The sequence below is a fragment of the Thalassophryne amazonica genome, chromosome 11 (assembly GCF_902500255.1).
Source record: "Thalassophryne amazonica chromosome 11, fThaAma1.1, whole genome shotgun sequence".
Classification (NCBI taxonomy): domain Eukaryota; kingdom Metazoa; phylum Chordata; class Actinopteri; order Batrachoidiformes; family Batrachoididae; genus Thalassophryne; species Thalassophryne amazonica.
The window spans coordinates 35,989,724-36,011,642 of NC_047113.1; the positions used below are offsets into that span (position 1 = coordinate 35,989,724).

Consider the following 21,919-nt stretch of genomic DNA (forward strand, 5'->3'; position numbering starts at 1 on the left):
GTTGACAGAGAGATGAAGAAGGTATGCAGATTTATGCTTTATACAGGATTGTGTCTTGATTTCATCCTTGTGCAAATAAAAATTTGGAGGAGTATTTAAGAATCACCCTGTCTGTCCCTCTGTGTCACCCTGTCCATTAGTGTAGCCTGAAGTTTTGTCTGGCCTGTGTGGGTTTTGTGATATTTATTACTCATTCTGCGCAGTACTACTCTGTTTCTGAGACATTGTGCAAACTTGTATGGTGCACAGCTGCATTTTATTGTAGTTTGGGTACCAAAAAAAGTAGTGGTAATTTGGATAATAAATCCTTCATTCGTGTTTTCCAGGAAAGTAGCAAAGCAGGAAATTGTGTCAGTAAACAGAATGCACACAGATGCACGCTCACAGGGTGACAAGCAGACACATGCTGTACTGTAGCAGTGTTAGCACAGAGATGTTTGCCAAGTTGCCAAAGGATGACCTTGTTTGTGTGACTTCCTCAGCACGTTTGGACGTTTCTTCTGTTCCTCGTCCCCATTGTCACATTTTCCGCACAGATGCGGCTTTCTTGTGTTTGTTTGTTGGCTGTTCTGTCTCGTAGCGCTAGTTGGAGGTGTGATCATTATACAAACCTCTGTCAAAGAACGCGACAGCCGATGATGGAGTAGAATACATTTGATGCACTTCTTTGTCAGCGCTGCTCTCTGTGCAGAGCTGGCTTTGTAGGAATGATGAATGGCTCTTTTAATTGTTTCTAATTGATAACTGCTCGGAAAGAGTGTTACGAAACACTGCCAATTTAGTAACACCGATACACTGTAGTGCCTTATTAATTCTCGCCCGTCTGGCTCAAGCACTGTGCAACTGAAAAGAACTCTATCTGTGCATCCGTGGGCTGACTAAACAGTAATATTTTTTGCTGTAAGAGCATGCCAGTGTTTAGATGCCAAAACACTTTTATTTTTATTCAGCTCACTGTGTCCAATTCTTTGGCATGTTTCATCTCTCTCCATGCTTTATTTTTTTGTAATGTTACAGGGTGATCTGCACTCATTGAGTATGATGTCAAGGTGCTCGGGGTTTGTAGATCTGGGTTGTTTCCTGGCTTATGTATTTCTCATTAACAGTTTGTAATCAGATTTTACTGTATGATAAATCCTTGTCTTTGCTTTCCTTTTAGCGTTAAAATTCTGGCTTTGCTCTGCTGGCGAGCTACTTGCTGAGACCATTTGCATACATATTGTCTCATACCTTAAGATGCACTTTATCTTTCACCAACTCTTACACTATTTCCCCCTTCTCATGCACTCTCTCAGAGGCACTGAATTAGAAAAGAAGAAAAGTATGAAAAAAGGAGAACTTTGGGGTATTTTTTTTTTCCAATGTATGTATGTGACACTGCTTTTGAGTCGCCTCAGATGAGTTAATTGGTTATGTGACTCGTCGACGCCAAAGCATTTCCATTTGCACTGTATGACTGTAATATATTTTAGTATGATATTTGTTTTGAAATTGGCTTGTAGTATCTAACACCTCATGCTGAACATGCTGAATGACCAGATCATTCCAAAGTGAACGCTGTGGGTAATGTGTCGTGTGACTATCCGAGAAATTGCGGAAGAGGTGGACATCAGCACTTTTTGGGCACATTCCACTGTGACAGAAGATTTTGCCATGAAAAGAGCGGCGGCGAAATTCATCAGCACGAAGCTCATAGCACAGCAAAAGTGCCACCGTGTCTCACGGGACATGTTGTGACATGCCCAGCTCTTCCACCATTCGGAAGATTCAGACGGCTTTTGGTGGCTTTTCAGTCGTGTGACTATCTGAGAAATTGTGGACGAGCTGGACATGTCACAACATGTCCTGTGAGACTTCAACACGAAGGCGCTTTTGCTGCGCCATCAGCTTCGTGCCGATGAATTTTGCTACAACTCTTTTCATGGCAAAATCTTCTGTCACAGTGGAATGTGCCGAAAAAGTGCTGATGTCCACCTCTTCTGCAGTTTCTCAGATAGTCACACGACGGTCCCACATCACCACAGCGTTCACTTTGGATCTGGTCATTTTGTCATTTCAGCATGTTGATGGCCGCCCGGAGCGTGGCTCGCTCTCCACCATTGTGCGGCCGTCTTTAAACCGGTTGTACCGCTCCTTAATCTGTGTGATGCCCATAGGATCGTCACCGAAAGCCGTCTGAATAGTCCGAATGGTTTCCACCTGGCTGTCGCCGTTTCTGGCAAAATTTGATGCAGTCGCGCTGCTCCAGTCGTTCCGCCATTTTCTTGCAAAGAAAAAACGACGAGAGCCTACACCCATCCTCACACAAAGGCTGCTTACAAGCAAATGACGCAATCGACAGGTGTGAAAAAATTCACGCATGCGCACAAAGGTACAAGGTTGGCTCATGCAAGCACGTGATTCAAATCCATCAGGTTTCTGAAAAAAATAAAAAGGTCCGATACTTTTCTAACAGACCTCGTACATGTCTGTTTGTTAATAAAGAAATATTTATTACAATAAACAGGACGTTAAAGTGCGAACTTCACGTTCCCCCGAATGACATGAACAGGAAGCGATCGCAGCTCACAGCAACTCCCATTGAAAATAATGGACAAACAACCTGATCTGACATTTTTACATAAAACAAACGCAATAACAACGTCTAAAAACCCAATTAATATATCCAGGAGAGGTTTAGGCACAATATACAAAGAGTTTTATGTTGCGATGTTAATGCTGTTGTCCGTGTGCAACGGTTTAAGTGCAGCCTGATCAGATCGTCTCAGTGCAGTTCTCAATGTTAATGACAGCACGCCTTTTTTGTTTGGAGCCGGAAGTTAAAAATCACATGATGCATTACATCACACTTAACAACCAGATATGTTATGGGTGACTTTTACATAAGTTAAGAGCATGTTGGAACATGCTGATATATGTCGTAATACAGTGAGTACATCGAAAAATTTTGGGAGTGCGCAACATTTTTGATGCATGCCAGTGTATCGAAAAATTTGGGGCGTGCACAACATTTTCGATGCATGCCAGTACATCATACATCCCACATACACGGGCCATAGGCTGTAGGTAAGTTAAACGATTGTTGACACAGGTTTTTTGTAAGTTATGCTGTAAGTTGAAATACATCCATTGAATTGACATTTGAATGCCATTCGTGCAATTTGTGCTGCATTCGAACTGCACTCGAACGCCTCGTACAGCATTCCTACAGCAATCGGCACATTTGTGTGTCGCCTGTGCTGGGAAACATCTGAACAGTGGTGGAGTCAGTTGTACTGCATTCGTACTGCAATCCCATAATGCCGCAGAATATGGCCAAGGGGTGCTATATAAAGTGAGAAAAGCAAGGGGCCTAACACAGACCCCTGTGGAACCCCAAATTTCATTTCCCCAAAGCCAGAGGTAGTGTTATTATACACAACACAATGAGAACGACTGAACAAGTAAGACGTGAACCAAGCAAGGACACGTCCAGTCATCCCAAAGTAATTTTCCAGTCTATCAAGTAAAACACGATGATCCACAGTATCAAACACAGCACTAAGATCTAAAAGCACGAAAACCATCATGGTGTCCGAATCCATTGCACGCAGAAAATCATTCACCACTCTAATAAGCACTGTCTCTGTGGAGTGATGTTTTGGTTAAGTTTAGGGTTACAACAATAATAATAATAATAAGAAGATAAGTGGTTAGCACTGCTACTATACCTGACAGTAAGAAGGTCTCAAGTTTGCATCCCACCTGGCCCTTGTGTAGCTCGCATGCTGTCCCTGTTTTTTGTGTGGGTTCTCTCCAGATACTCTGACTTCTTCTCACTTCCAGTGACATGCATGTTAGGTGGATTTCTGACTATAAATTGATCATAGGTGTGAGTGTGAATGAATTTCTCTGTCTACGTATATGTGTCCACCCTGAGACAGACTGCCAGTCTGTCCAGGGTGTACACCACTTGCTCAGTGACTGCTGGGTTAGGCTCCAGTGCCCATAACTGGAATAAGCTGTTTCAGAAAAATTGATGGATGGACTTAGAACATTTTTTTCCTTTTGTCAGTGACATTATCACAGCCTGCTGGTAAAGGAACGCGTGGGATATGTATACATTTGCCTGAAAAATACAGTGGAGCAAATAAGTATTTGATCCACTCTGGATTTTGCAAGTTTTCCCACCTACAAAGAATGGAGCAGTCTGTAAGTTTTATCATAGGTACACTTCAGCCGTGAGAGACGGAATCTAAAAAAAAGCAAAATCAGAAAATCACATTGTATGATTTTTAAATAATTCATTTGCATTTTATTGCATGAAATAAGTATTTGATCCACTAGAAAAACAGACCTTAATATTTGGTACAGAAACCTTTGTCTGCAGTTACATAGCTCAGATGTTTCCTGTAGTTCTTGATCAAGTTTGCATGCTGCAGCAGGGATTTTGGTCCACTCCTCCATACAGATCTTCTCCAGATCTTTCAGGTTTGGAGTTTCAGCTCCCTCCAAACATTTTCTATTGAGTTCAGGTCTGGAGACTGGCTCGGCCACTCCAGGACCTTAAAATGCTTCTTACGGAGCCCCTCCTTAGTTGCCCTGGCTGTGTGTTTGGGGTCATTGTCATGCTGGAAGACCCAGCCATGACCCATCTTCAATGCTCTTACTGAGGGAAGGAGGTTGTTTGCCAAAATCTCACGATGCATGCCCCCATCCATCCTTCCTTCAATACGGTGCAGCCATCCTGTTCCCTTTTCAGACAAGCACCCCCAAAAATGATGTTTCCACCCCCATGCTTCACGGTTGGGACAGTGTTCTTGGGGTTGTTCTCATCCTCCAAACACGGCGAGTGGAGTTGATGCCAAAAAGCTCTGTTTTGGTCTCATCTGACCACCTTCTCCCATGCCTCCTCTGGATCATCCAGATGGTCACTGGTGAACTTCAAACCGGCCTGTACATGTGCTGGAGTGAGCAGGAGGACCTTGCTGTCCTGCAGGATTTTAAACCATGACAGCATTGTGTGTTACTAATTGTAATCATTGTGACTGTGGTCCCAGCTCTCTTCAGGTCATTGACCAGGTCCTCCTGTGTTGTTCTGGACTTTTTCAGAATCATCCTTACTCTACGAGGTGAGATCTTGCATGGAGTCCAAAACCAAGGAAGACTTACAGTCATCATGTGTTTCTTCTATTTTCTAAGAATTGCGCCAACAGTTGCTGCCTTCTCACCAAGCTGCTTGCCTGTTGTCCTGTAGCCCATCCCAGCCTTGTGCAAGTCTACAGTTTTGTCCCTGATGTCCTTAGACAGCTCTTTGGTCTTGGCCATGGTGGATAGGTTGGAGTGTGATTGATTGAGTGTGTGAACACGTGTCTTTTATACAGGTAATGAGTTCAAACAGGTGCAATTAATACAGGTAAAGAGTGCAGAATAGGAGGACTTCTTAAAGAAGAACTAACAGGTCTGTGTGAGCCAGATTTCTTACTGGTTGGTAGGTGATCAAATACTTATTTCATGCAATAAAATGTAAATTAATTATTTAAAAATCAATGTAATTTTTCTGAATTTGTTTAGAAACTTACAGACCTCTCCAATCTTTGTTGGTGGGAAAACTCGCAAAATCGACAGTGGCTCAAATACTTATTTGCCTCACTGTACGGATGGGTTTTTGTGCATTACTTTTTTGTATGTTTTTGTGCAAACTGGTTGTGAGAATAGGCTAAACAGTGATGTTTGCTGCATCTGGTCAAAAAGATCTCATGTGATGCCTGTTTAATTCATTCCTGCTGTTGTCTGTGTAAGCCGCTAACTGTTGCCACACTGAATACAGTGAGGTGTCACTGTGCACATGCGTGGAGTAACAGGAAGTGGAAAGCGCTTATGTGAGGTGTAGTAGGAGTCCTCTTGGACTGGTGCTATGTTAAGGGAAGTACACATCATTTGCTAATGTTTGGGTTTCTGACCAGTTACAGTAGTGGCTTTTGTAATCCCTTACAAACATTCTGCCTGTCTGAACTGTACTGTCTGTGCAACCCCTGACCTCTACTGGCATTTATAGACACTTACTTCACTAGAATAATTGTATACTTCTTTTACTTTCTTTTTCTTTTGCATGTAGCCCGCCTCGTGAAATAAAATGAAATAACTTTTCTTAAAGTCGATATGATAAAATGTGAATTAGAAAATCAGATAATTTTATCCTGTCACTTGCCTATGAGTTGTGTTATGTTTTCATTGGTTGTCTTCTTTTCGTTGCTGGAGATGGTTTTCTCTCCTGGTTTCATAAGAGACCTTTATAAATGCCTGGGTGCTGTTGATTTTTTTTTTTTTTTTTTTTTTTTTTTTGCCTGACAGAGACAGACACAGTAAAGGACAGGCAGACAAGTTTCAGTCGAGATGAGACCTGCCGAAAGCTCTATATCAGCCTGGATTTGCTGTCTTATTGCACACTGAGGCTCTCCAGTTTACACTGAGCTCGTTGGATCCAACCACAAAGGAGACTGTGAATGGCATTGATTGAATTATCTGAGATGTGTTTATGATGTTTATATAATCTTGTTAATCTATGATGCAATTGTGAGGAGTAGTGAGGGGTCAGAGAAGAATTTATCAATCTGGTTTTGACTGTTGTGGCAATTTTTGCTAATTATCTTCATTTCAAACCACGCATAAGGTAAACTTTATGAACAAATGGCTAAGATACAGTCGGCGGGGCACAATAGGACACAGGGGGAATCAATGTGTGCTGCAGCATCTTCCTGACAGCAATAGCCCTGTGATTTTTCTGACTGACACACAGTTATGTAAGAGATGAGAGCTAAAGGTTGCTTCGACTCCAGCCACCATAAATCTACCCAGACAGTAAGCCTCGGTGAGGATAGGTTGCCCTCTGGCCTGTTGATTAAAAATGCCTCTTCATGCAATATTAAAAATGGTCATCTACTCAACTTTAGTGAGAACGATTCATCAGCCTGGATATTATAGATCTTGAAAAACATCACGTGACAATTACAGGATTGGTGGATAAAACTAAATGGTTCTAACCTGAAGCAGGTATGAATAAATAGGTAAAGTTCATTGCTCAATGTTTGAATAATTACGATGGTCTTCTGAGAGCTGTCCGTGTAAAAATGAGCTTGCCAATGCAAATCTCGGTCATTAATTGTAGTATGATTGGAAACGTGTTTAGAAATGATGAGTCTTCTGCAAGGGGGTGAAATCTGTGAAACCGTTGCTTATCTAACCAGATGCTAATAAAGCTTTAATATTTTGTTATTCAGGTGGGAAATTGGCAAAAGAAAAAAAAATCTGAAAGAACATCAAAGAACATTAGCAAATTCGTTCATGTTCTGACACTTATCCTGGTCTGGGTCGTGGTGACAGAAAATCAAGCAGCTCTCCCCACACTTCCCTATCCTCGGCCATGTCACAAACCACTAACAGATAACTATCAGAAAAAAATTCTCCAAATCAGGTGGTAATGATAATCCTTTCTGCTTTCAAATTTAAAAATTTATAGCAGCAAGGAACAGTTACATGGCAATAAACAGGAAACAGGAAACTAATATACTCAACACAACACTAACCAAGATAATCCATCCACCTGTCAGGTGTGGTGCATCAACATGCTGATTAAACAGCATGATTATTGCACATGTGCCCTGGACTGGTCACAGTAAAAGCACCCTCTAAAATGTGGGCTTTTATCACACACAATGCCACAGATGTCACAGGTTTTGAGGGGCTGTCCAATTAGTATGCTGACTGCAGGAATGTCTACTAGGTCTATTCCCTGTAAATTGAATGTGCATTTTACCAGCATCATTTTACTAGCAAGTCACCTTCAACGTCTCACAATTGCAGACCACATATAACCATGCAAGTCCAGGACCGCCACATCCGGCTTCTTTGCCAAATAATGATATATTTTCAAGATCCATAGCAGCTTTTAGAGTGGCCTATTATTGGGTACCGCAGTCTTGTTTGATCTTGGGCGCTAAAGGTTTAAAAAAATTACACATATGATGCAATAATCCAGCATCTGAGGACAGTCCTCGTATGTCCCCATGAGAAACATACCAATTTCTCAGAGTTTTTGGGCAAATTACACAGCAAGCAAAGTGAAAATGCAAAGAAAAAGTGACGACGCGGTGGAAAGTGGACGTGCTGTGGTTTGTTTATAACCCAGAGTTCAAAGATGTCAAGGCAGTTGTGCAGGCGAGATAACGCAGCTACTGTGGCTAGTGTGTAGGCTCACGCTCACCAACACGACCTCTCCCATTTGACTTGTCTTCCCTTCTCCACTAGGAATCGGATAAACCTGCACTTTTCGCAACTGCTTCGGTGATTGCAGCCTAAAACAAAACAGTACACCATCTTTCCATGTAAGTTATGCTGTGTTTGTGTTGCATAATGGCAGGCTGTCCCCAGAAGTGGTCAAATCCCATACCACCACACAGGCAGAGGTGATTCTAGGGTCTGTTGGGGCCCCAAGCAGAAATTCACTTGTATACTATTCACTTGTAAATAGTATATATACTATTTACAATTTGTTGTAAATAGTATATTTACAACAAATTAGTATATAGTTTTTTTCACAAGTTACAAATAGTGAAGTTACAAACACATGAATTTTTCACCATTTGAATAATTCTGTTATGTGTCGACGCGGGTTGAGGAGCGGACCTGCGTCTGACGGAACCCAGCGCCAAAACAACCAGAAAGCGGTTCCAATAACAAAACAATTTATTTCCCCCCTTCTGTGCAATACAAAGTGTACAAACGTAAAATGCATCTGTCTGGCGGAGTGAAGGACGGCGCGCTCTCCAGCGCCCAAAAGGATCGAAGCCCGGCGCTTCTGGACCCACGTTCACCGCCAAACACCCCCCAGGTGGACACGACAAACCGACTCTGCGAAGGATAGAAAAGGTGAGGTAAGTCAGCAGCTACAACTAATATCCTTCAAAGGCACACACTATCAGCAACACATTCAGGTCTGAATTTAAGCTTTATGTAAATGAGTAGCGTCTCACAACAGGTGGAGGATCATCAGTCTGCACGCCACGGCAGTGAGAAGCGAGCTGCACAATTCTCATCAATATTCACATATACTGCGTAACAAAATACCAAGTTACTGTTAACAATTATTCAGACAATCAAATCACCTCTGATGTGTGCTGACAGCATGTGTCCCTCACCCGTCCTCCTTCACAGGCACGATGTGTCAAACCCAGGCGCGGTCCTCAGCGTCTCACAAACGAACATCACAAGGTCGAGTTCCCGGCAATTCTGCTTGAATCACACATGGCTTAAATGCAGAATGCCATCTCATTATCTGCTTCAGCTGAAAGTCTTTAAGATTGCACGTGAGCACCATCCACAGGTGCTGCACATTACGTTGATGAGGGTGAAGGACTCTTCTGCCAGCACCTTCTCCACAGACAATAAATCAGTTTGCATACCACCTGGAGAGCAAAGAAAAGAAAAGAACACCAAAATGTCCAGCCACACCCCCCCAACACACAACAAATTCGGTAATAATAATTCAATAATAATTCAATGATTATAAAAAGAAGAAGAAAAAACAGAAACTTGGCATTAGACCTTGACATTAAATGTACATTAGACCTTGACATTAAATGTAAATGTACTGTACAAGTTACACTCACAGTCATCAGCTGGCAAAGATGAAACATCATCGCATTGGCTCTCTTTACTAGGCACCACTGGTGTAAAACACTTCAGCAATGATCCTAAATAAATGTATATAAAAGGGAAATAATGGATGATAAATAGGCTATAATAGTCACATATCCATTACATTGATTTAATATTTCCACATTATTTTAACAATTCTTCAGAAACACAGTTCTTTGTTTATTGTAGACTAAAACCAGTGGTTTAGTTTCAACAAAGGATTTGTGAAATCGGCAGTGGTTGGTTGCTGAAAAATACTTTTGGTTTATGCCAAGATGCACAACTTAAAATGCAGTTGCAACTAAAACAAACAAAAAAAAAAGCCAGACTAGTGGCCTGTCATAGCTTGGCTGATAACAGCTTTCATCTCCAGTTGACAGTTTAGCCCTTTCCAAACAACTAGTGTGTGTGCTGTAAACCAATAACATGCCAAATTTAAAAACAATACATAAATTAAGTTTTCTGGTCTGAAAGTATTCAAGTGTCTTCAACTTTTAGCTACTGCCTGCGTTCTTCCAGCCTGATAACGACAGTGGTAGTTTATCTGCTGCGCGAGGCTGACCACTCATGGCATGCATGGCACACAGTTCGGTGTGTGGGGGGAGCCGAACTTTGCTGTCAAGTTAAACCAAGCAACTGTAGTACTGTAGTACTGTAGTACAGTCATTAAAATCAACATAGAAAAGTATGGCCATGCCAAAGCGAATTAAGCTAGACTAGCACCATTCTATATCATTTGTTATATTTCGACTGACTTACCACTATCTTGCTTTTTCCTCTCCTCTTCCTCTTTTTTCTTCTTTCTTTTCTCACTCCCGGAAGGATAGTTCCTCTTCATTTTCTTATAGCTGTCATTATCTTGTTTTGATAGTTTGTTAATTTGCAGGTGCAGAGACAATTTGCATACACACGGACGTGCAAGTCAATGACTTTTCAAAATGCAAGTGTCTACTTTCGACTCACGACTCGCAAATCCCGACTCTCTTTCGCCACCTAGTGGATCGGGGGCCCCAAGCAGCTGCCTGCCTTGTCTGGTGACAAGATGCGCCTTTGCACACAGGGGTTTGAACGAGACTGCGCTGCACCATTATCACCAGTCCAAGCCATATCCGTGCAATGATCATGCTGCTTAATCAGCATGTCAGTATGACACACCAGCCAGAAGTATTGAATATCTTGGTAAAGGTAAAGTTGTCATTAACATGGATTTGAAAAATATATTTACACAGAATTTGAGGAAAATAGTAAATTTTGTGTGCCACAGAGGCCATCTTTGGTCTTAAACTCATGAAAATTGGGAGTAAAAACAAAAATGTTGCATTTATATAGTTGAGTATAAAAATGCAATGTGATATAGTGCAGACATTGAAAACAATAAGCACAGAAGTCAAATACACAGCATTTGTCAACCTAATGATGAGTCTGTTAATTAAATTAACATTCTTAAAAATCACAGTGATGCTTTTCTGTGTGTTCCATTAGTCTGCAGGATTCTGTGTCCTCTCCTGGTGAGTTGGCAATTTGGATTTTGTCATTGCTGGTTGCAATTTGGTGTCCCTTCAGGGTTTCACTTCTTTGGTGAAGGGGATTCATCTTCCCCTGCTTTCTCAACCTTGTTAGCTTGCACTAGCAACCGGGAGACAGTGGGAGCAACCAGATTGCTTTTCTTTTTTCTTCAGTCTTCCAGTCACGCGCAAAATGTGAAAGGCCATTTTGGCAGCTGTGTTAATATGGCGGTGCAACGTGGTGACATCCATGAGAGCACCTGCTCACATGTAGATATGAATGGTCCATCCAGTTTTAACTTCTGTAAAAGCACTGATTCATTATTGAAGGCAGTTATACACTAATGACCAGATGGTTATGAATGCTATATTCCCTTTCTGGTAATAGGCTCCCCCCAAATCCTAAACACTGTAGCTTTAAACTAATCTCTGCTGACATTAAACAGAGTTCTGCTTTTTACAATAATGCTCTTTTAGTGTGCAACCTTCGCTGCTTTGATGTTAAAATGCCTTTATTGTAAAGCCTGTTCAGAAATCAAGGACAACAGAAAGCACCTTGGAGTGTCAAATATGTAGCAGATACCCATGGTTGTTGACAATTCTGAAAAAGAAAGAAAAGTAGGAGACATACATAAAACAAGACTCTGAATAACCAAGGACATGAGCTTATCAGACTGCAAATTTGCCATTGGCCAGTCACTATTAAGAAAGCTGGCAGTACTTGCCCTTTTTAGAAATTTAATTTTGAATGTATCTATTTTTTATGAGTTGTCTTTTGCTTGGGTAAGCACCATTTTTTAATCAAAATAGGGATTTTGTTGCTTTCTTATTATTGTTTATAGTGATATGATATAACTCTAATGCTTCTCCACTTGGGTATGCTGTAATGTACAAACATGATTCAGTAGCAAGTAACGATTGCTTTGACATTTGTTTGCACTCCAGAGATACCTTGAACTGTACCGTTGCTGCCCGTCACAATTAATTGAAATCCTTGAATGTGCAGATGGCTTTCTGGGGTTGGATTAAAGCCCTTATTGAGACCTGAAACCATATCAACCCCATATTACTGAGCATGGAATGGGCATAATAACACAGGTACATTGAAGCAAAAATGGTTTTAATCACTAACAGAAGAACATGTTTGTGTGTGTGTGTGTGTGTGTGTGTGTGTGTGTGTGTGTGTGTGTGTGTGTGTGTGTGTGTGTGTGTGTGTGTGTGTGTGTGTGTGTGTGTGTGTGTGTGTGTGAGATGATGGTATTGTGATCACTTCAAAAGATTATGCAAGTTGCATTGGATTTGGCATAAAGCATTCTGCTTGTAGAGCTAAATCTCAAATGGCACAACATATATGAACATTTGATCTTAGAACATAAATGACCAGAATCTCATGAGGATGGAGCATAACATGGAAAATGGTGTTTGCATAAATACAAAGTTTGTTAGAAAAACTGGTTGTGTAGTTGATATATGAGATAATTATTGAGAAACAACTTATGCTATTCAGCGAGTGCAGCTGCAACATCAGTGGTCTTCTTAATAAAAAAGGAAGTTCCTTTGTGTTTCTCTGCATGCCTAATTCATAATTTATGGAAGATTGTCATGAATTTTTTTTTTTAGAAAGATGGCCATCACCATGGTTCAGATGTTCAGCATCAGCAAGATCTAAACTACAAATGTTAACCAATGGGCATGAAATAATCAAAACTTAATATTTGTCAGTCTGGTGAGCAGAAATGCATGATGTCATGCTGCAGAGCTGGTATGCTGTTCTAAACAGGGCGACATACAGTAATCTTCAAAAGTATTAGAATGGCATTTTTAGAAAATTATTATTGCTATGCCCAGTGTGTGTGCAATGCCTTCAATTCTTCATACTGCATATAATCACCTATGCACCAACGTAGGGGGCACACTATTGTTAATGTCTTATTTTGCTGTCTGTCCCTCTGGTTGCATTGTAATCTACACGGTGTAGACTAGACTGAACACACTAAGTAATAAATAGTAAATACTTACTCGCAACACAACCATATCCTACCGATTTCACTTCTCCTGAAATGTCACACAGTAACCACGTAGAATACCATCATGCTGTCTGACACTACTTCAGGCTTCACACGGCTTTGAATCCTTGCAACTCCCAAGTACCGAGAGTTTGACAGCCAGCCAGTATAAATCTGATTGCCATCATCACATTTGTGTTTCTTGATTCATTAATTTACCCAACCACAGTCAACAAATAGTTAAGCATCGACGTCGCTAACACAAAGCAGCGATAACTCCTTTGAAGTTCCGTGTCCACACCACAGCTCTCAGGTTGAAATCGGGAACAGAGCCATACACTGTCGTTACTTGCTGCTGCTTCCTCTCTGAGCCTTCATGGTCACACTCTTCCAAAATCAAATAAACATGTGCAAGACTGCTTTTCTCCCATACACAGCTCTCTGGTATTAATGTTGGCTTCTCCTGTTTAACAGCTCCTGCAGTCTTCACAGGTAAACCTCAAGGCTAAATCCAACAGTAGAAATTCAAAGCTATTTAATGCAAAAACATCAGTTTATAATGATTAATCAGTCATATGACCCGCAAACGTGGGTCAGCTGAAACACTGTTCACTCACATGTTCCTCTCTTTCGGCGTGCCTATAAAATGGCTGGACTAATACATAAGATGCTGTGTTGTTTTACACATCCAGATGTAAGTACTAGGAAATAAAAGCCGACACGCTCAAATTTCTTTTTATTTTTATATTTTAGGGACAGCTCCAAAAGTCTTCAGTGAACAGCAAAAACAAACAAATTGGCTTCACTGTTGTTGTGGATCAGTGGATTTCCTGATTGCTGCATTTGATAAGCTGAGTGAGGAGTCGTGTGCCTGGGTTTGCGATAGTCCTGGATCAAGACTAAGATCCAGGCTTTCAACGATTTCCTGGACTCAGCAATTAAAAGTGTATCTGCATGCAGTGAATGTGTCAAACTTGAGAGATTCACTTTTTCATGTTTCTGGGTCTTTGGTCTTTGAGGTCCAGAGATATCTGGGAAGAACTTCCCTGCTTCCAGCCTTCTTTAGCTTTTTTTTGTTTGTTTTTTAGCTTTTTTTTTTTCTTATTGGAAAAGCGCTAAGAAAGCACCTGCAAATGCTTCATCTCAGTGGTTTTGACATTTTCAGTGGGAGGGGAGGGACAGCTTTCCTTGTGGCATTTGTTTCTATGACAATAAACAGTCAGTGATGAGCATATAATGTACTGTGACAAAAAAGTACCCGCCCTCAGCAAAGACTCAAATACTGTTCAATCTGCTATCACAGATATGTTGTTTTGTCTCAATTGTGATAGATTTTGAGTGACAAATCAGCAAAAAAACAACCTCTTCTCCCAGTTGTCTGAAAGTTCAAGGTTTTTCAACTTAAAAGCACTTGGAGCTGGTGCACAAAAATGTGGTCTGCTCTGGTGCCCAGAAAAAAATGCATGTGGACATGGGGCAGTCATGACTTAGGAAGTATGACATCATGTTTGACAGAGGTATTTGGCGATTCTGATCTCTTTGCAGTTGAACATTTAGGGCATAGGTGTCAAACTAATTCCAGAAATGGCCAAGAGCGTGAATCAGAATCATATTTATTGCCAAGTAAGTTCTCACATACAAGGAATTTGATCTGGTGTCATTGGTGCATAAACAACAATAAAAGAAAATACTTCTGTGAGAAGTAATAGGTGCATAAACAACAATACAAAGAAAAGGAAAAAAAACTTCTGTAACAAGCAAAGGAGCCAAATAGACAAATGGCAAAGCTAAGTTTCCTGTCAAATTTGACAGGAATATATTTATAGATACACTGGAATGGTGGAATAGGGCTGTGCGGGCATGCAGATGAACAGTTAGGGATGATCAGTCTGTACTTTGTGGGAGTGGGGGCAGGGTAAATGGGGGTCTCTGGGATTATTTATAAGTCTAGGCACGGACAGAATGAAGCTGTTTTTGTGTCTTGGGGTTTTAGCCCTGATGGACCTCAGTCATCTGCCAGAGGGGAGGGCAACAAAAAGTTTGTGTCCTGTGTGAGAGGGATCAGCCACTATCTTCCTTGCTCGCCTCAGGGCCCTGGAGGTGTACAGGTCCTGTAGGGATGGCAGATTGCAGTTGGTCACCTTCTCTGCTGCATGGATGATACCCTGCTCCTGTCCTTAGCAGTGGCAGCAGCAACACAGACGGTGATGGAGGAGGAGATGATGGAACTCAGTGTTGGCAGTGTAGAAGTTCACCATCGTTGTTTTTGTCAGGTTGAATTTCTTTAGCTGCCACAGAAAGTACATCCTCTGTTGTGCTCTTTTGGTGAGACAGCTGACGTTCAGCTCCCACTTGAGGTCCTGGGAGATGGTGATCCCCAGGTAGTGGAAGGACTCTACAATGGCAACTGGGGAGTCACACAGGGTGATGGGGTTGGCCGGGACTGGGTTCTTCCTGAAGTCAACATCCATCTCCACTGTCTTGAGGGCATTGAGCTCCAGGTTGTTCTGTTTGCACCAGGACACCAGGAGATCGATCTCTCGTCTGTAGGCAAACTAGTCCCGATCAGAGATGAGTCTGAGGAGGGTTGTATTGTCGGCGAACTTTAGGAGGTTTACAGACTGGTAGCTCGAGGTGCAGCTGTTGGTGTACAGGGAGAAGGGTAGAGGGGAAAGAACGCAGCCTTGGGGAAAGAACACAGCCTTGGGAGATCTGGTACTGATGGACCGTGTGTTGGAGACTTGCCCTCCCAGCTTCACATGCTTCCTTCTGTTGGACAGGAAGTCAGTGATCCACCTGCAGGTGTAGTCAGGCACACCAAGCTGAGAGAGCTTGTCCTGCAGCAGGGCCGGAATGATCGTGTTGAAAGCAGAACTGAAGTCCACAAACAGAATCCTGGCATAGATGTGTGAGGACAAGGAGCTTGAAGGTCTTCATCACCACAGACGTCAGGGCAATGGGTCTGTAGTCATGAAGTCCTGAAGTTCTTTGTTTTTTTGGAATGGGAATGATGGTGGAGGTTTTGAAGCATGCCAGTAGCTGGCATGTCTCCAGTGAGGTGTTGAAGACGTCTGCAAACACCGGGGACAGTTGGTCTGCACAGTTCTTCCACATGGATGAGGAGACAGAGTCAGGTCCGGCTGCCTTGCATTGGTTTTGCGTTCTGAAGAGTTTGTTGACATCTCTCTCATGAATGGAGAGGGGGTGGTGGGGGAGGGGGTGCTGGTAGGTTGGAGATATTGGTTGTTGCTGGGGATGGTGGTAAGACTAAGAACATTTTCTTTGCAACCATCTACTCCACAAGGTAGTTTTATTGATGAACTCATCCCATCTGCTCAAAGTGATTAATCAGTGAAAAACCTGTTAGACTGGTTGGTTCCAAAGAAAACTTGCACCCTCTTGGCACTCTCTGGAATCAGTTTGACAGTGGTAATTTAGGGTCTTCATCATCATCTATGACATTTTGTCCGTGTGGTGAAATTCTCAGGCTATGATCCACCACGCAGGTGCCTCAATGTTGAGGATCCCACTAACTGGAAAAGACCAAGGGGGCGCCAATGTTTCACCTGACTGGCAGATAGATGGCTACTTTCATAAGGTGGTCATGGCCTGGTTGTCTACCATGTGGTGGTTGTCATCCAGGACCCAAGGTGTTTCCACAGTGTGGTGAATGTCTTGAGGCATTGCACCAGCACATGCTCCCGGTCCTCACGTGACCTTGCTGTTCCAGTGCCATCAGGGTGGGCTGTAAATTTCACACTTGCTTTTCTCTTTTCTGGCTGACAGTGTCCATGGCCAAACTACAACTAGTCATTATTGCTGTGGAATGTGGAGCACAACGACGTGCCACACCTTTCACCAAACTCTCCTGCTCAGTAGTAAAATGTGGCTTGACCTGAATTATCATCATCATTCTGTCTCTCTCATTGTGGCCCTTACTCTCTCGACCCCATTCTCCTGCTGTATGCATCGAGAAAGCAGACATTCTTGACATTTTGTAAAGGTTGAAAGACAAAGAGCCTTTGTCTCCTAATGAGGCTGTGCTCTGTACCCCACCTGAATGAGAATACTGGAAAGGACTCAAAGAGAGGGGCTGTTGTGTGTGTGTGTGGAGATGTCCAGGAAAAGGATCGAGGAAGAACACATTGACAGTTCAGCTGCGGGAAGGACAGTTATCACGAACAGCTCCTTAAATAAAGTATCCGTGAATATTGTTTTATTCAGTTCCATAGAAGTATGTGAAAAGTTATTGCATTCTGATTTGCAGGTGAACAGCAGAAAGTGCAAGGTATTGCCATGAGAAGCATATATTCTCATATTTTGCCTACAGTCACAAAGACGTGGACAAAAGACTCATATCCTCCATCACTGCAGAAGGAACATGCAGGGTCTTTCTGGTGGTTTCTCATCTCTCGTTCTCTCATATTGCTTTAGCTCTGTGTCTCACCTCCTTCATTGAGTCTTTCAGTCTCTTATGCACGTCTTTCTTCCACTTTTTTCTGCAAAAATTCATTCCAAAAGAGCTGAAACAAGAGAAAAAATAGAGTTACAGAGAGTTTAAACAAAAGCAGGAGGTGTGGTCAAATGCAGAGGGTTGAACAGGAAGAGCTCACCACCTTGTCCTGCACCGTTCAGTGTTTGGTTTAGCGGCTTCTCCTTTGCTGGTGTTACTTTAATTTATTTCTACTTTAATCCATCCACATGGAATACAGCTGTAGCCCCATGTTATAAAAATGTTCCTGTAGTATTTCATTTGTCATTTAAAAGACACTCAGATTACGTCTACAATCGCCAGTAGGAGCCACACCACTTCAAAATCAGCATAACACTGGCAAATGCACAATGTTGTTGGTCTTTCTGCTGTATCCATTTCTTTCTTTTTTTTCCTGATACAACCCTAGTTTTAGCCCCTGGTCTTCCTAAGAGATCTGATGGGATCAGGCTCACACAGAGCAGAGGGGCTGCACAGCACTGGCAAATGCACAAATCATTGACAAAGACAAAAAAAAAAAAAACTCCCACTTGCATCAATTCAACAACTGGTAGCTACATCAAAAGTAAAAATCCTTGTAAACATAAAGAACGTACATGTATAACTTTCAGCACATGCAACAATTTAAGTTGGTAATTGCTGCAGATTCAGACAGCACACACAAACGGCAAAAGGCTTTGCCAAGTTTCACGACACAACATAAGTACCAACAACATAACGGAAGTACTGACAAAACTACAGAAGTACTAACTATGGCATCAGGTCAAGTTGTAGCGCCTACCAGCTTGCAGCACACTAACTCGTAGCACCCGCTTGGTCAACTCGTGGCACCTTTTCATTGGTCAATTCAAGAACCCGGCAGGCATTTCTGTCCAAATCCTACCCGAACCACACGCTGTTAAAGTTGCTATTGTTTCCATCCTAAACAAATCCTGCAAACAGGAAGAAAGCTGTTAGAGCCTGTATTATTATTATTTTTTATTATTAACAGAAATGACCGTTTGCATCATGTGAAGCACACATGTTGGCAGCACCCAGAGTAAATAAAGAAATTTAATTTTACCTGTTATTTCGTCCTTTCACCTGGATTCATCATCACAGCTTGACGAAAACTCTTATCTACATAAGACGGTCTTGTTTTGGAAGATGACATCTGCAAATACTTTAATTCCTTATCATGGAATTTTCTTGTGAAAAGTGCTACAAGTTGACCAAGGGGGTGCAATGAGTTGGTGTGCTACAAGTTTGTAGGTGATATAAGTTGACTATAAACCCTAAGAACACAAACAGCAGTTTCTGCCTGGAAGACTTTAACTGACTTCTACTCTTTGGTGCAATGCAAATAAGGATGCAGGATAGGTTAATGACACAATTCCAAAATGCTCTGTGGGCTGGACCATCTAATTTCAGAATGGTTGGTTCTGCCTTCGCTGTCTCAGAAAGCCATTCCTTCATAGTATGTAGCTTTTGAAGGATGTGGCCTTTGGATGAGACGCATCCAAAGATTGGAGCATTGTAGTGCACTGAATGTTTCATCACTTAAAGTCCTCCGGGCAGACACCGTTGATTGTGTTGTTAGTCATGTGTTGTGAAGCTTTGCAGAGCCTTTCTGTGTTTGGGTGTGTTGCATGTCTTTGTAGCAGACACACTGTCAAATTAAATTATGTTCTCTGTGTTTTCAAGCTGTTTTTTTTTTTTTTTTGCCAATCTACAATGTGTTTTTTGTGCAGTAACCTTTGGTTGTATTTAAGCACATATTTTTTGCTCTTGTCGTGGTTTGGAAGTGTTCGGCCATCAGCCACCGTGTAGGTCAGGTCTAGATGCATGCACCGCTACAACACTTCAGTGCATCTACCACAATACAGACCTGCTTTGTGTTCTGGTTGGCAACCACCCAGGCAGATATTGTAATTTTTTATTTAAAAAAATATTTTCTTACAATTTTTGTCATGTTAGCTCTGTATTTTATGTATGTATGTCCTTGGCATGGAATTATTCTACATCTATACATGCAAACATGGTTCTCTAGCCTACACATAACTCCTTTTTTGTTTTTGGGGTTTTTTTTGGGGGGGGGGGGGTGATGGTTGGATAGGTATTTCAGCTGCCTTGAGGCACTGGTCAAAGGTTGACATGAGAAAAGATCTCCATTGCAGAAATTCTGCTGATGCTGGAGGGTGGCATGCTTCATGAAGAGGATGAGGGGCCATTTGGAGTTTCCTGTCTGGAAAAGATGAAACCACAGGATGAATGGTGCAATGGTGCATTGGCGAATGGTCGTCACACACTTTTAATTTTTAAAAGAAACTTCAATTTTGCATAACCATTTGAAAAGTTACATGCCATTTTATGTTTTGTGTCGACGTTACATAAGCAAAAGTAAAAAAAAAATAAAAAAAATAAAAAATCAAGATGTCTTTAAAAGCAGGTGGTGTGGTTATGACATCAGGGTCGTTAAAGATGGCTCCGACTACAACGAGCCAAGGGCTGTTATGATGTGCACGGCCCTAAATCAGCCTTCCTCCACTAACAAGGAAACAGTAAGAAATCTTGTGACTCAAGTTGTTAAACAGATGAAATCCTGTGTTTAATAATGACCCTGTTTCTGTGTTTTTTCTGGCTGCTCTGTCAGTGAAATGTAGGCAGATATGGGATCATATTCAGACTTCCAGATTCATTCTCCTAGCGACTCAGGAGCCATTATTAGCCAAGCGGTCGTTGTTTTACCCATGAGCCCGTTGCCTTGGAAACCTTGCATAAGAGGGAGTGGGAAAGCGGGATGCCCCTTGCTGATTGGGAGACAAGGTGGCAGATTTTGCTTTCGCTTCCCTCTTTCGCCCCTCATTTTCACCATAGCTTTCGCTTACGCCGTGTTCCTTTCCCTCCTTTCAGCACTTATTCTAAGTGCATGTGTCAAAACATTGCAGCTGCAAGTGTCCCCACATGTCACATGTTGAATCAACTCACCATGAGTGCCACCAAATAAAGCTCAGTAGTCAAAAAGCAGCCAATCTATTACAGTTAGAGAGCTCTCCCTGCAAGCAATCTTCAGCTAAATTAAAACTCCTGTTGGAACAGTGATTTATAGCCCAATTGGCTGTTTGTCCACACACTGTGTATACACCCTCATATACACTGACACACCTGCGTGCACACCACAGGATGCATGCACACTACAGCAGTATTGTGTATCACCGTTTGCTGCAGGAGGCCTTGGTTGGAGTCACAGAGAATGCTGCTTTGTCAAATCCTCTGAGGCCACATGTTCAAGAGTCAGACCTGGCATCACGAGGGAGCGTTTGGGGGCGACGCCCCCTCACGTCATCAACCCCGCCCCTTCGGATGTGAGCGTTATCAAAAAATAAAAAAGAAAGAAAAAGAAATACTGGAAAATATAGCAAAATATTAGTTATTCAATAATATCACGTATTTAACAAATAAACCAAATTAATTAACTAAAGTAATTAATTTTAAAACAAACGGATATGGCGTGTGTCTGTGTTCAAGCGATTTGGTAGGTTGAGGGTTGCGCTTGTCAGTGCGGCAGAGGGCAAGGATCCTGAGTCCAGCGATTATGGCAAGGTGGACGAACTAAAGCATGCTCGATTTATTCAAGCAGTGTCAGAGCTGGAGTTCCTGGGATTCGTCAAGTCCACCAAGCAAAAGGCAGATCATGCAGAACGACTCACTTGGGGAGGGTGTTAAAGCTGCGTTTACACATAACGATGACAAGTCACGAATGCCACGAAGTGCACATTCTTGGCCGCTGATCACGAATGTGATGATTCAGGGCAGAGGCGTCAGGTGTCCTCAGGAACTGCTGCAACCTGTTACCACACGATACGATTAATGGCACGTGTTGCTGGAGAATTATCAGGAACCATTACGCACGGTCATGAATAGTGTTTTGTGTTGTTGCGCGCTATTGCGCGTAACAGCGCATCGTTAAGTTCTGTCATGTTGTGAATGAGGTGAATTGTCTCCACACACACACCCATATTCATCCAACCAAATTCAGATCGCTCCAGTTTTTCAGAAGAACTTTGTGATTGCATGCGTAGTTGGGCTCTGTGCCATGGAGTGGCGCACATGCACAATTGCGCTGTGTTTGCGCTTGTGATGGAGGGCTGTATGTGGGGTTAATCTACTGTCTCGTGTCGTTTCTCAGATCAGTTGTTGGTTTGGTTTTGTGGTATGTAGGAGATCACTTGACCGAGGGTCAATACATTCAAATAATAATT

The 21,919-nt window shown here is 42.1% G+C and overlaps 1 protein-coding gene across 2 annotated transcripts in view; it reads left to right on the forward strand.

Moving 5' to 3' along the window:
• LOC117519913 (A disintegrin and metalloproteinase with thrombospondin motifs 2-like) overlaps nucleotides 1-21,919 on the forward strand; it is a 549,951-nt gene that overhangs the window by 391,277 nt on the left and 136,755 nt on the right. The window lies entirely within an intron of this gene.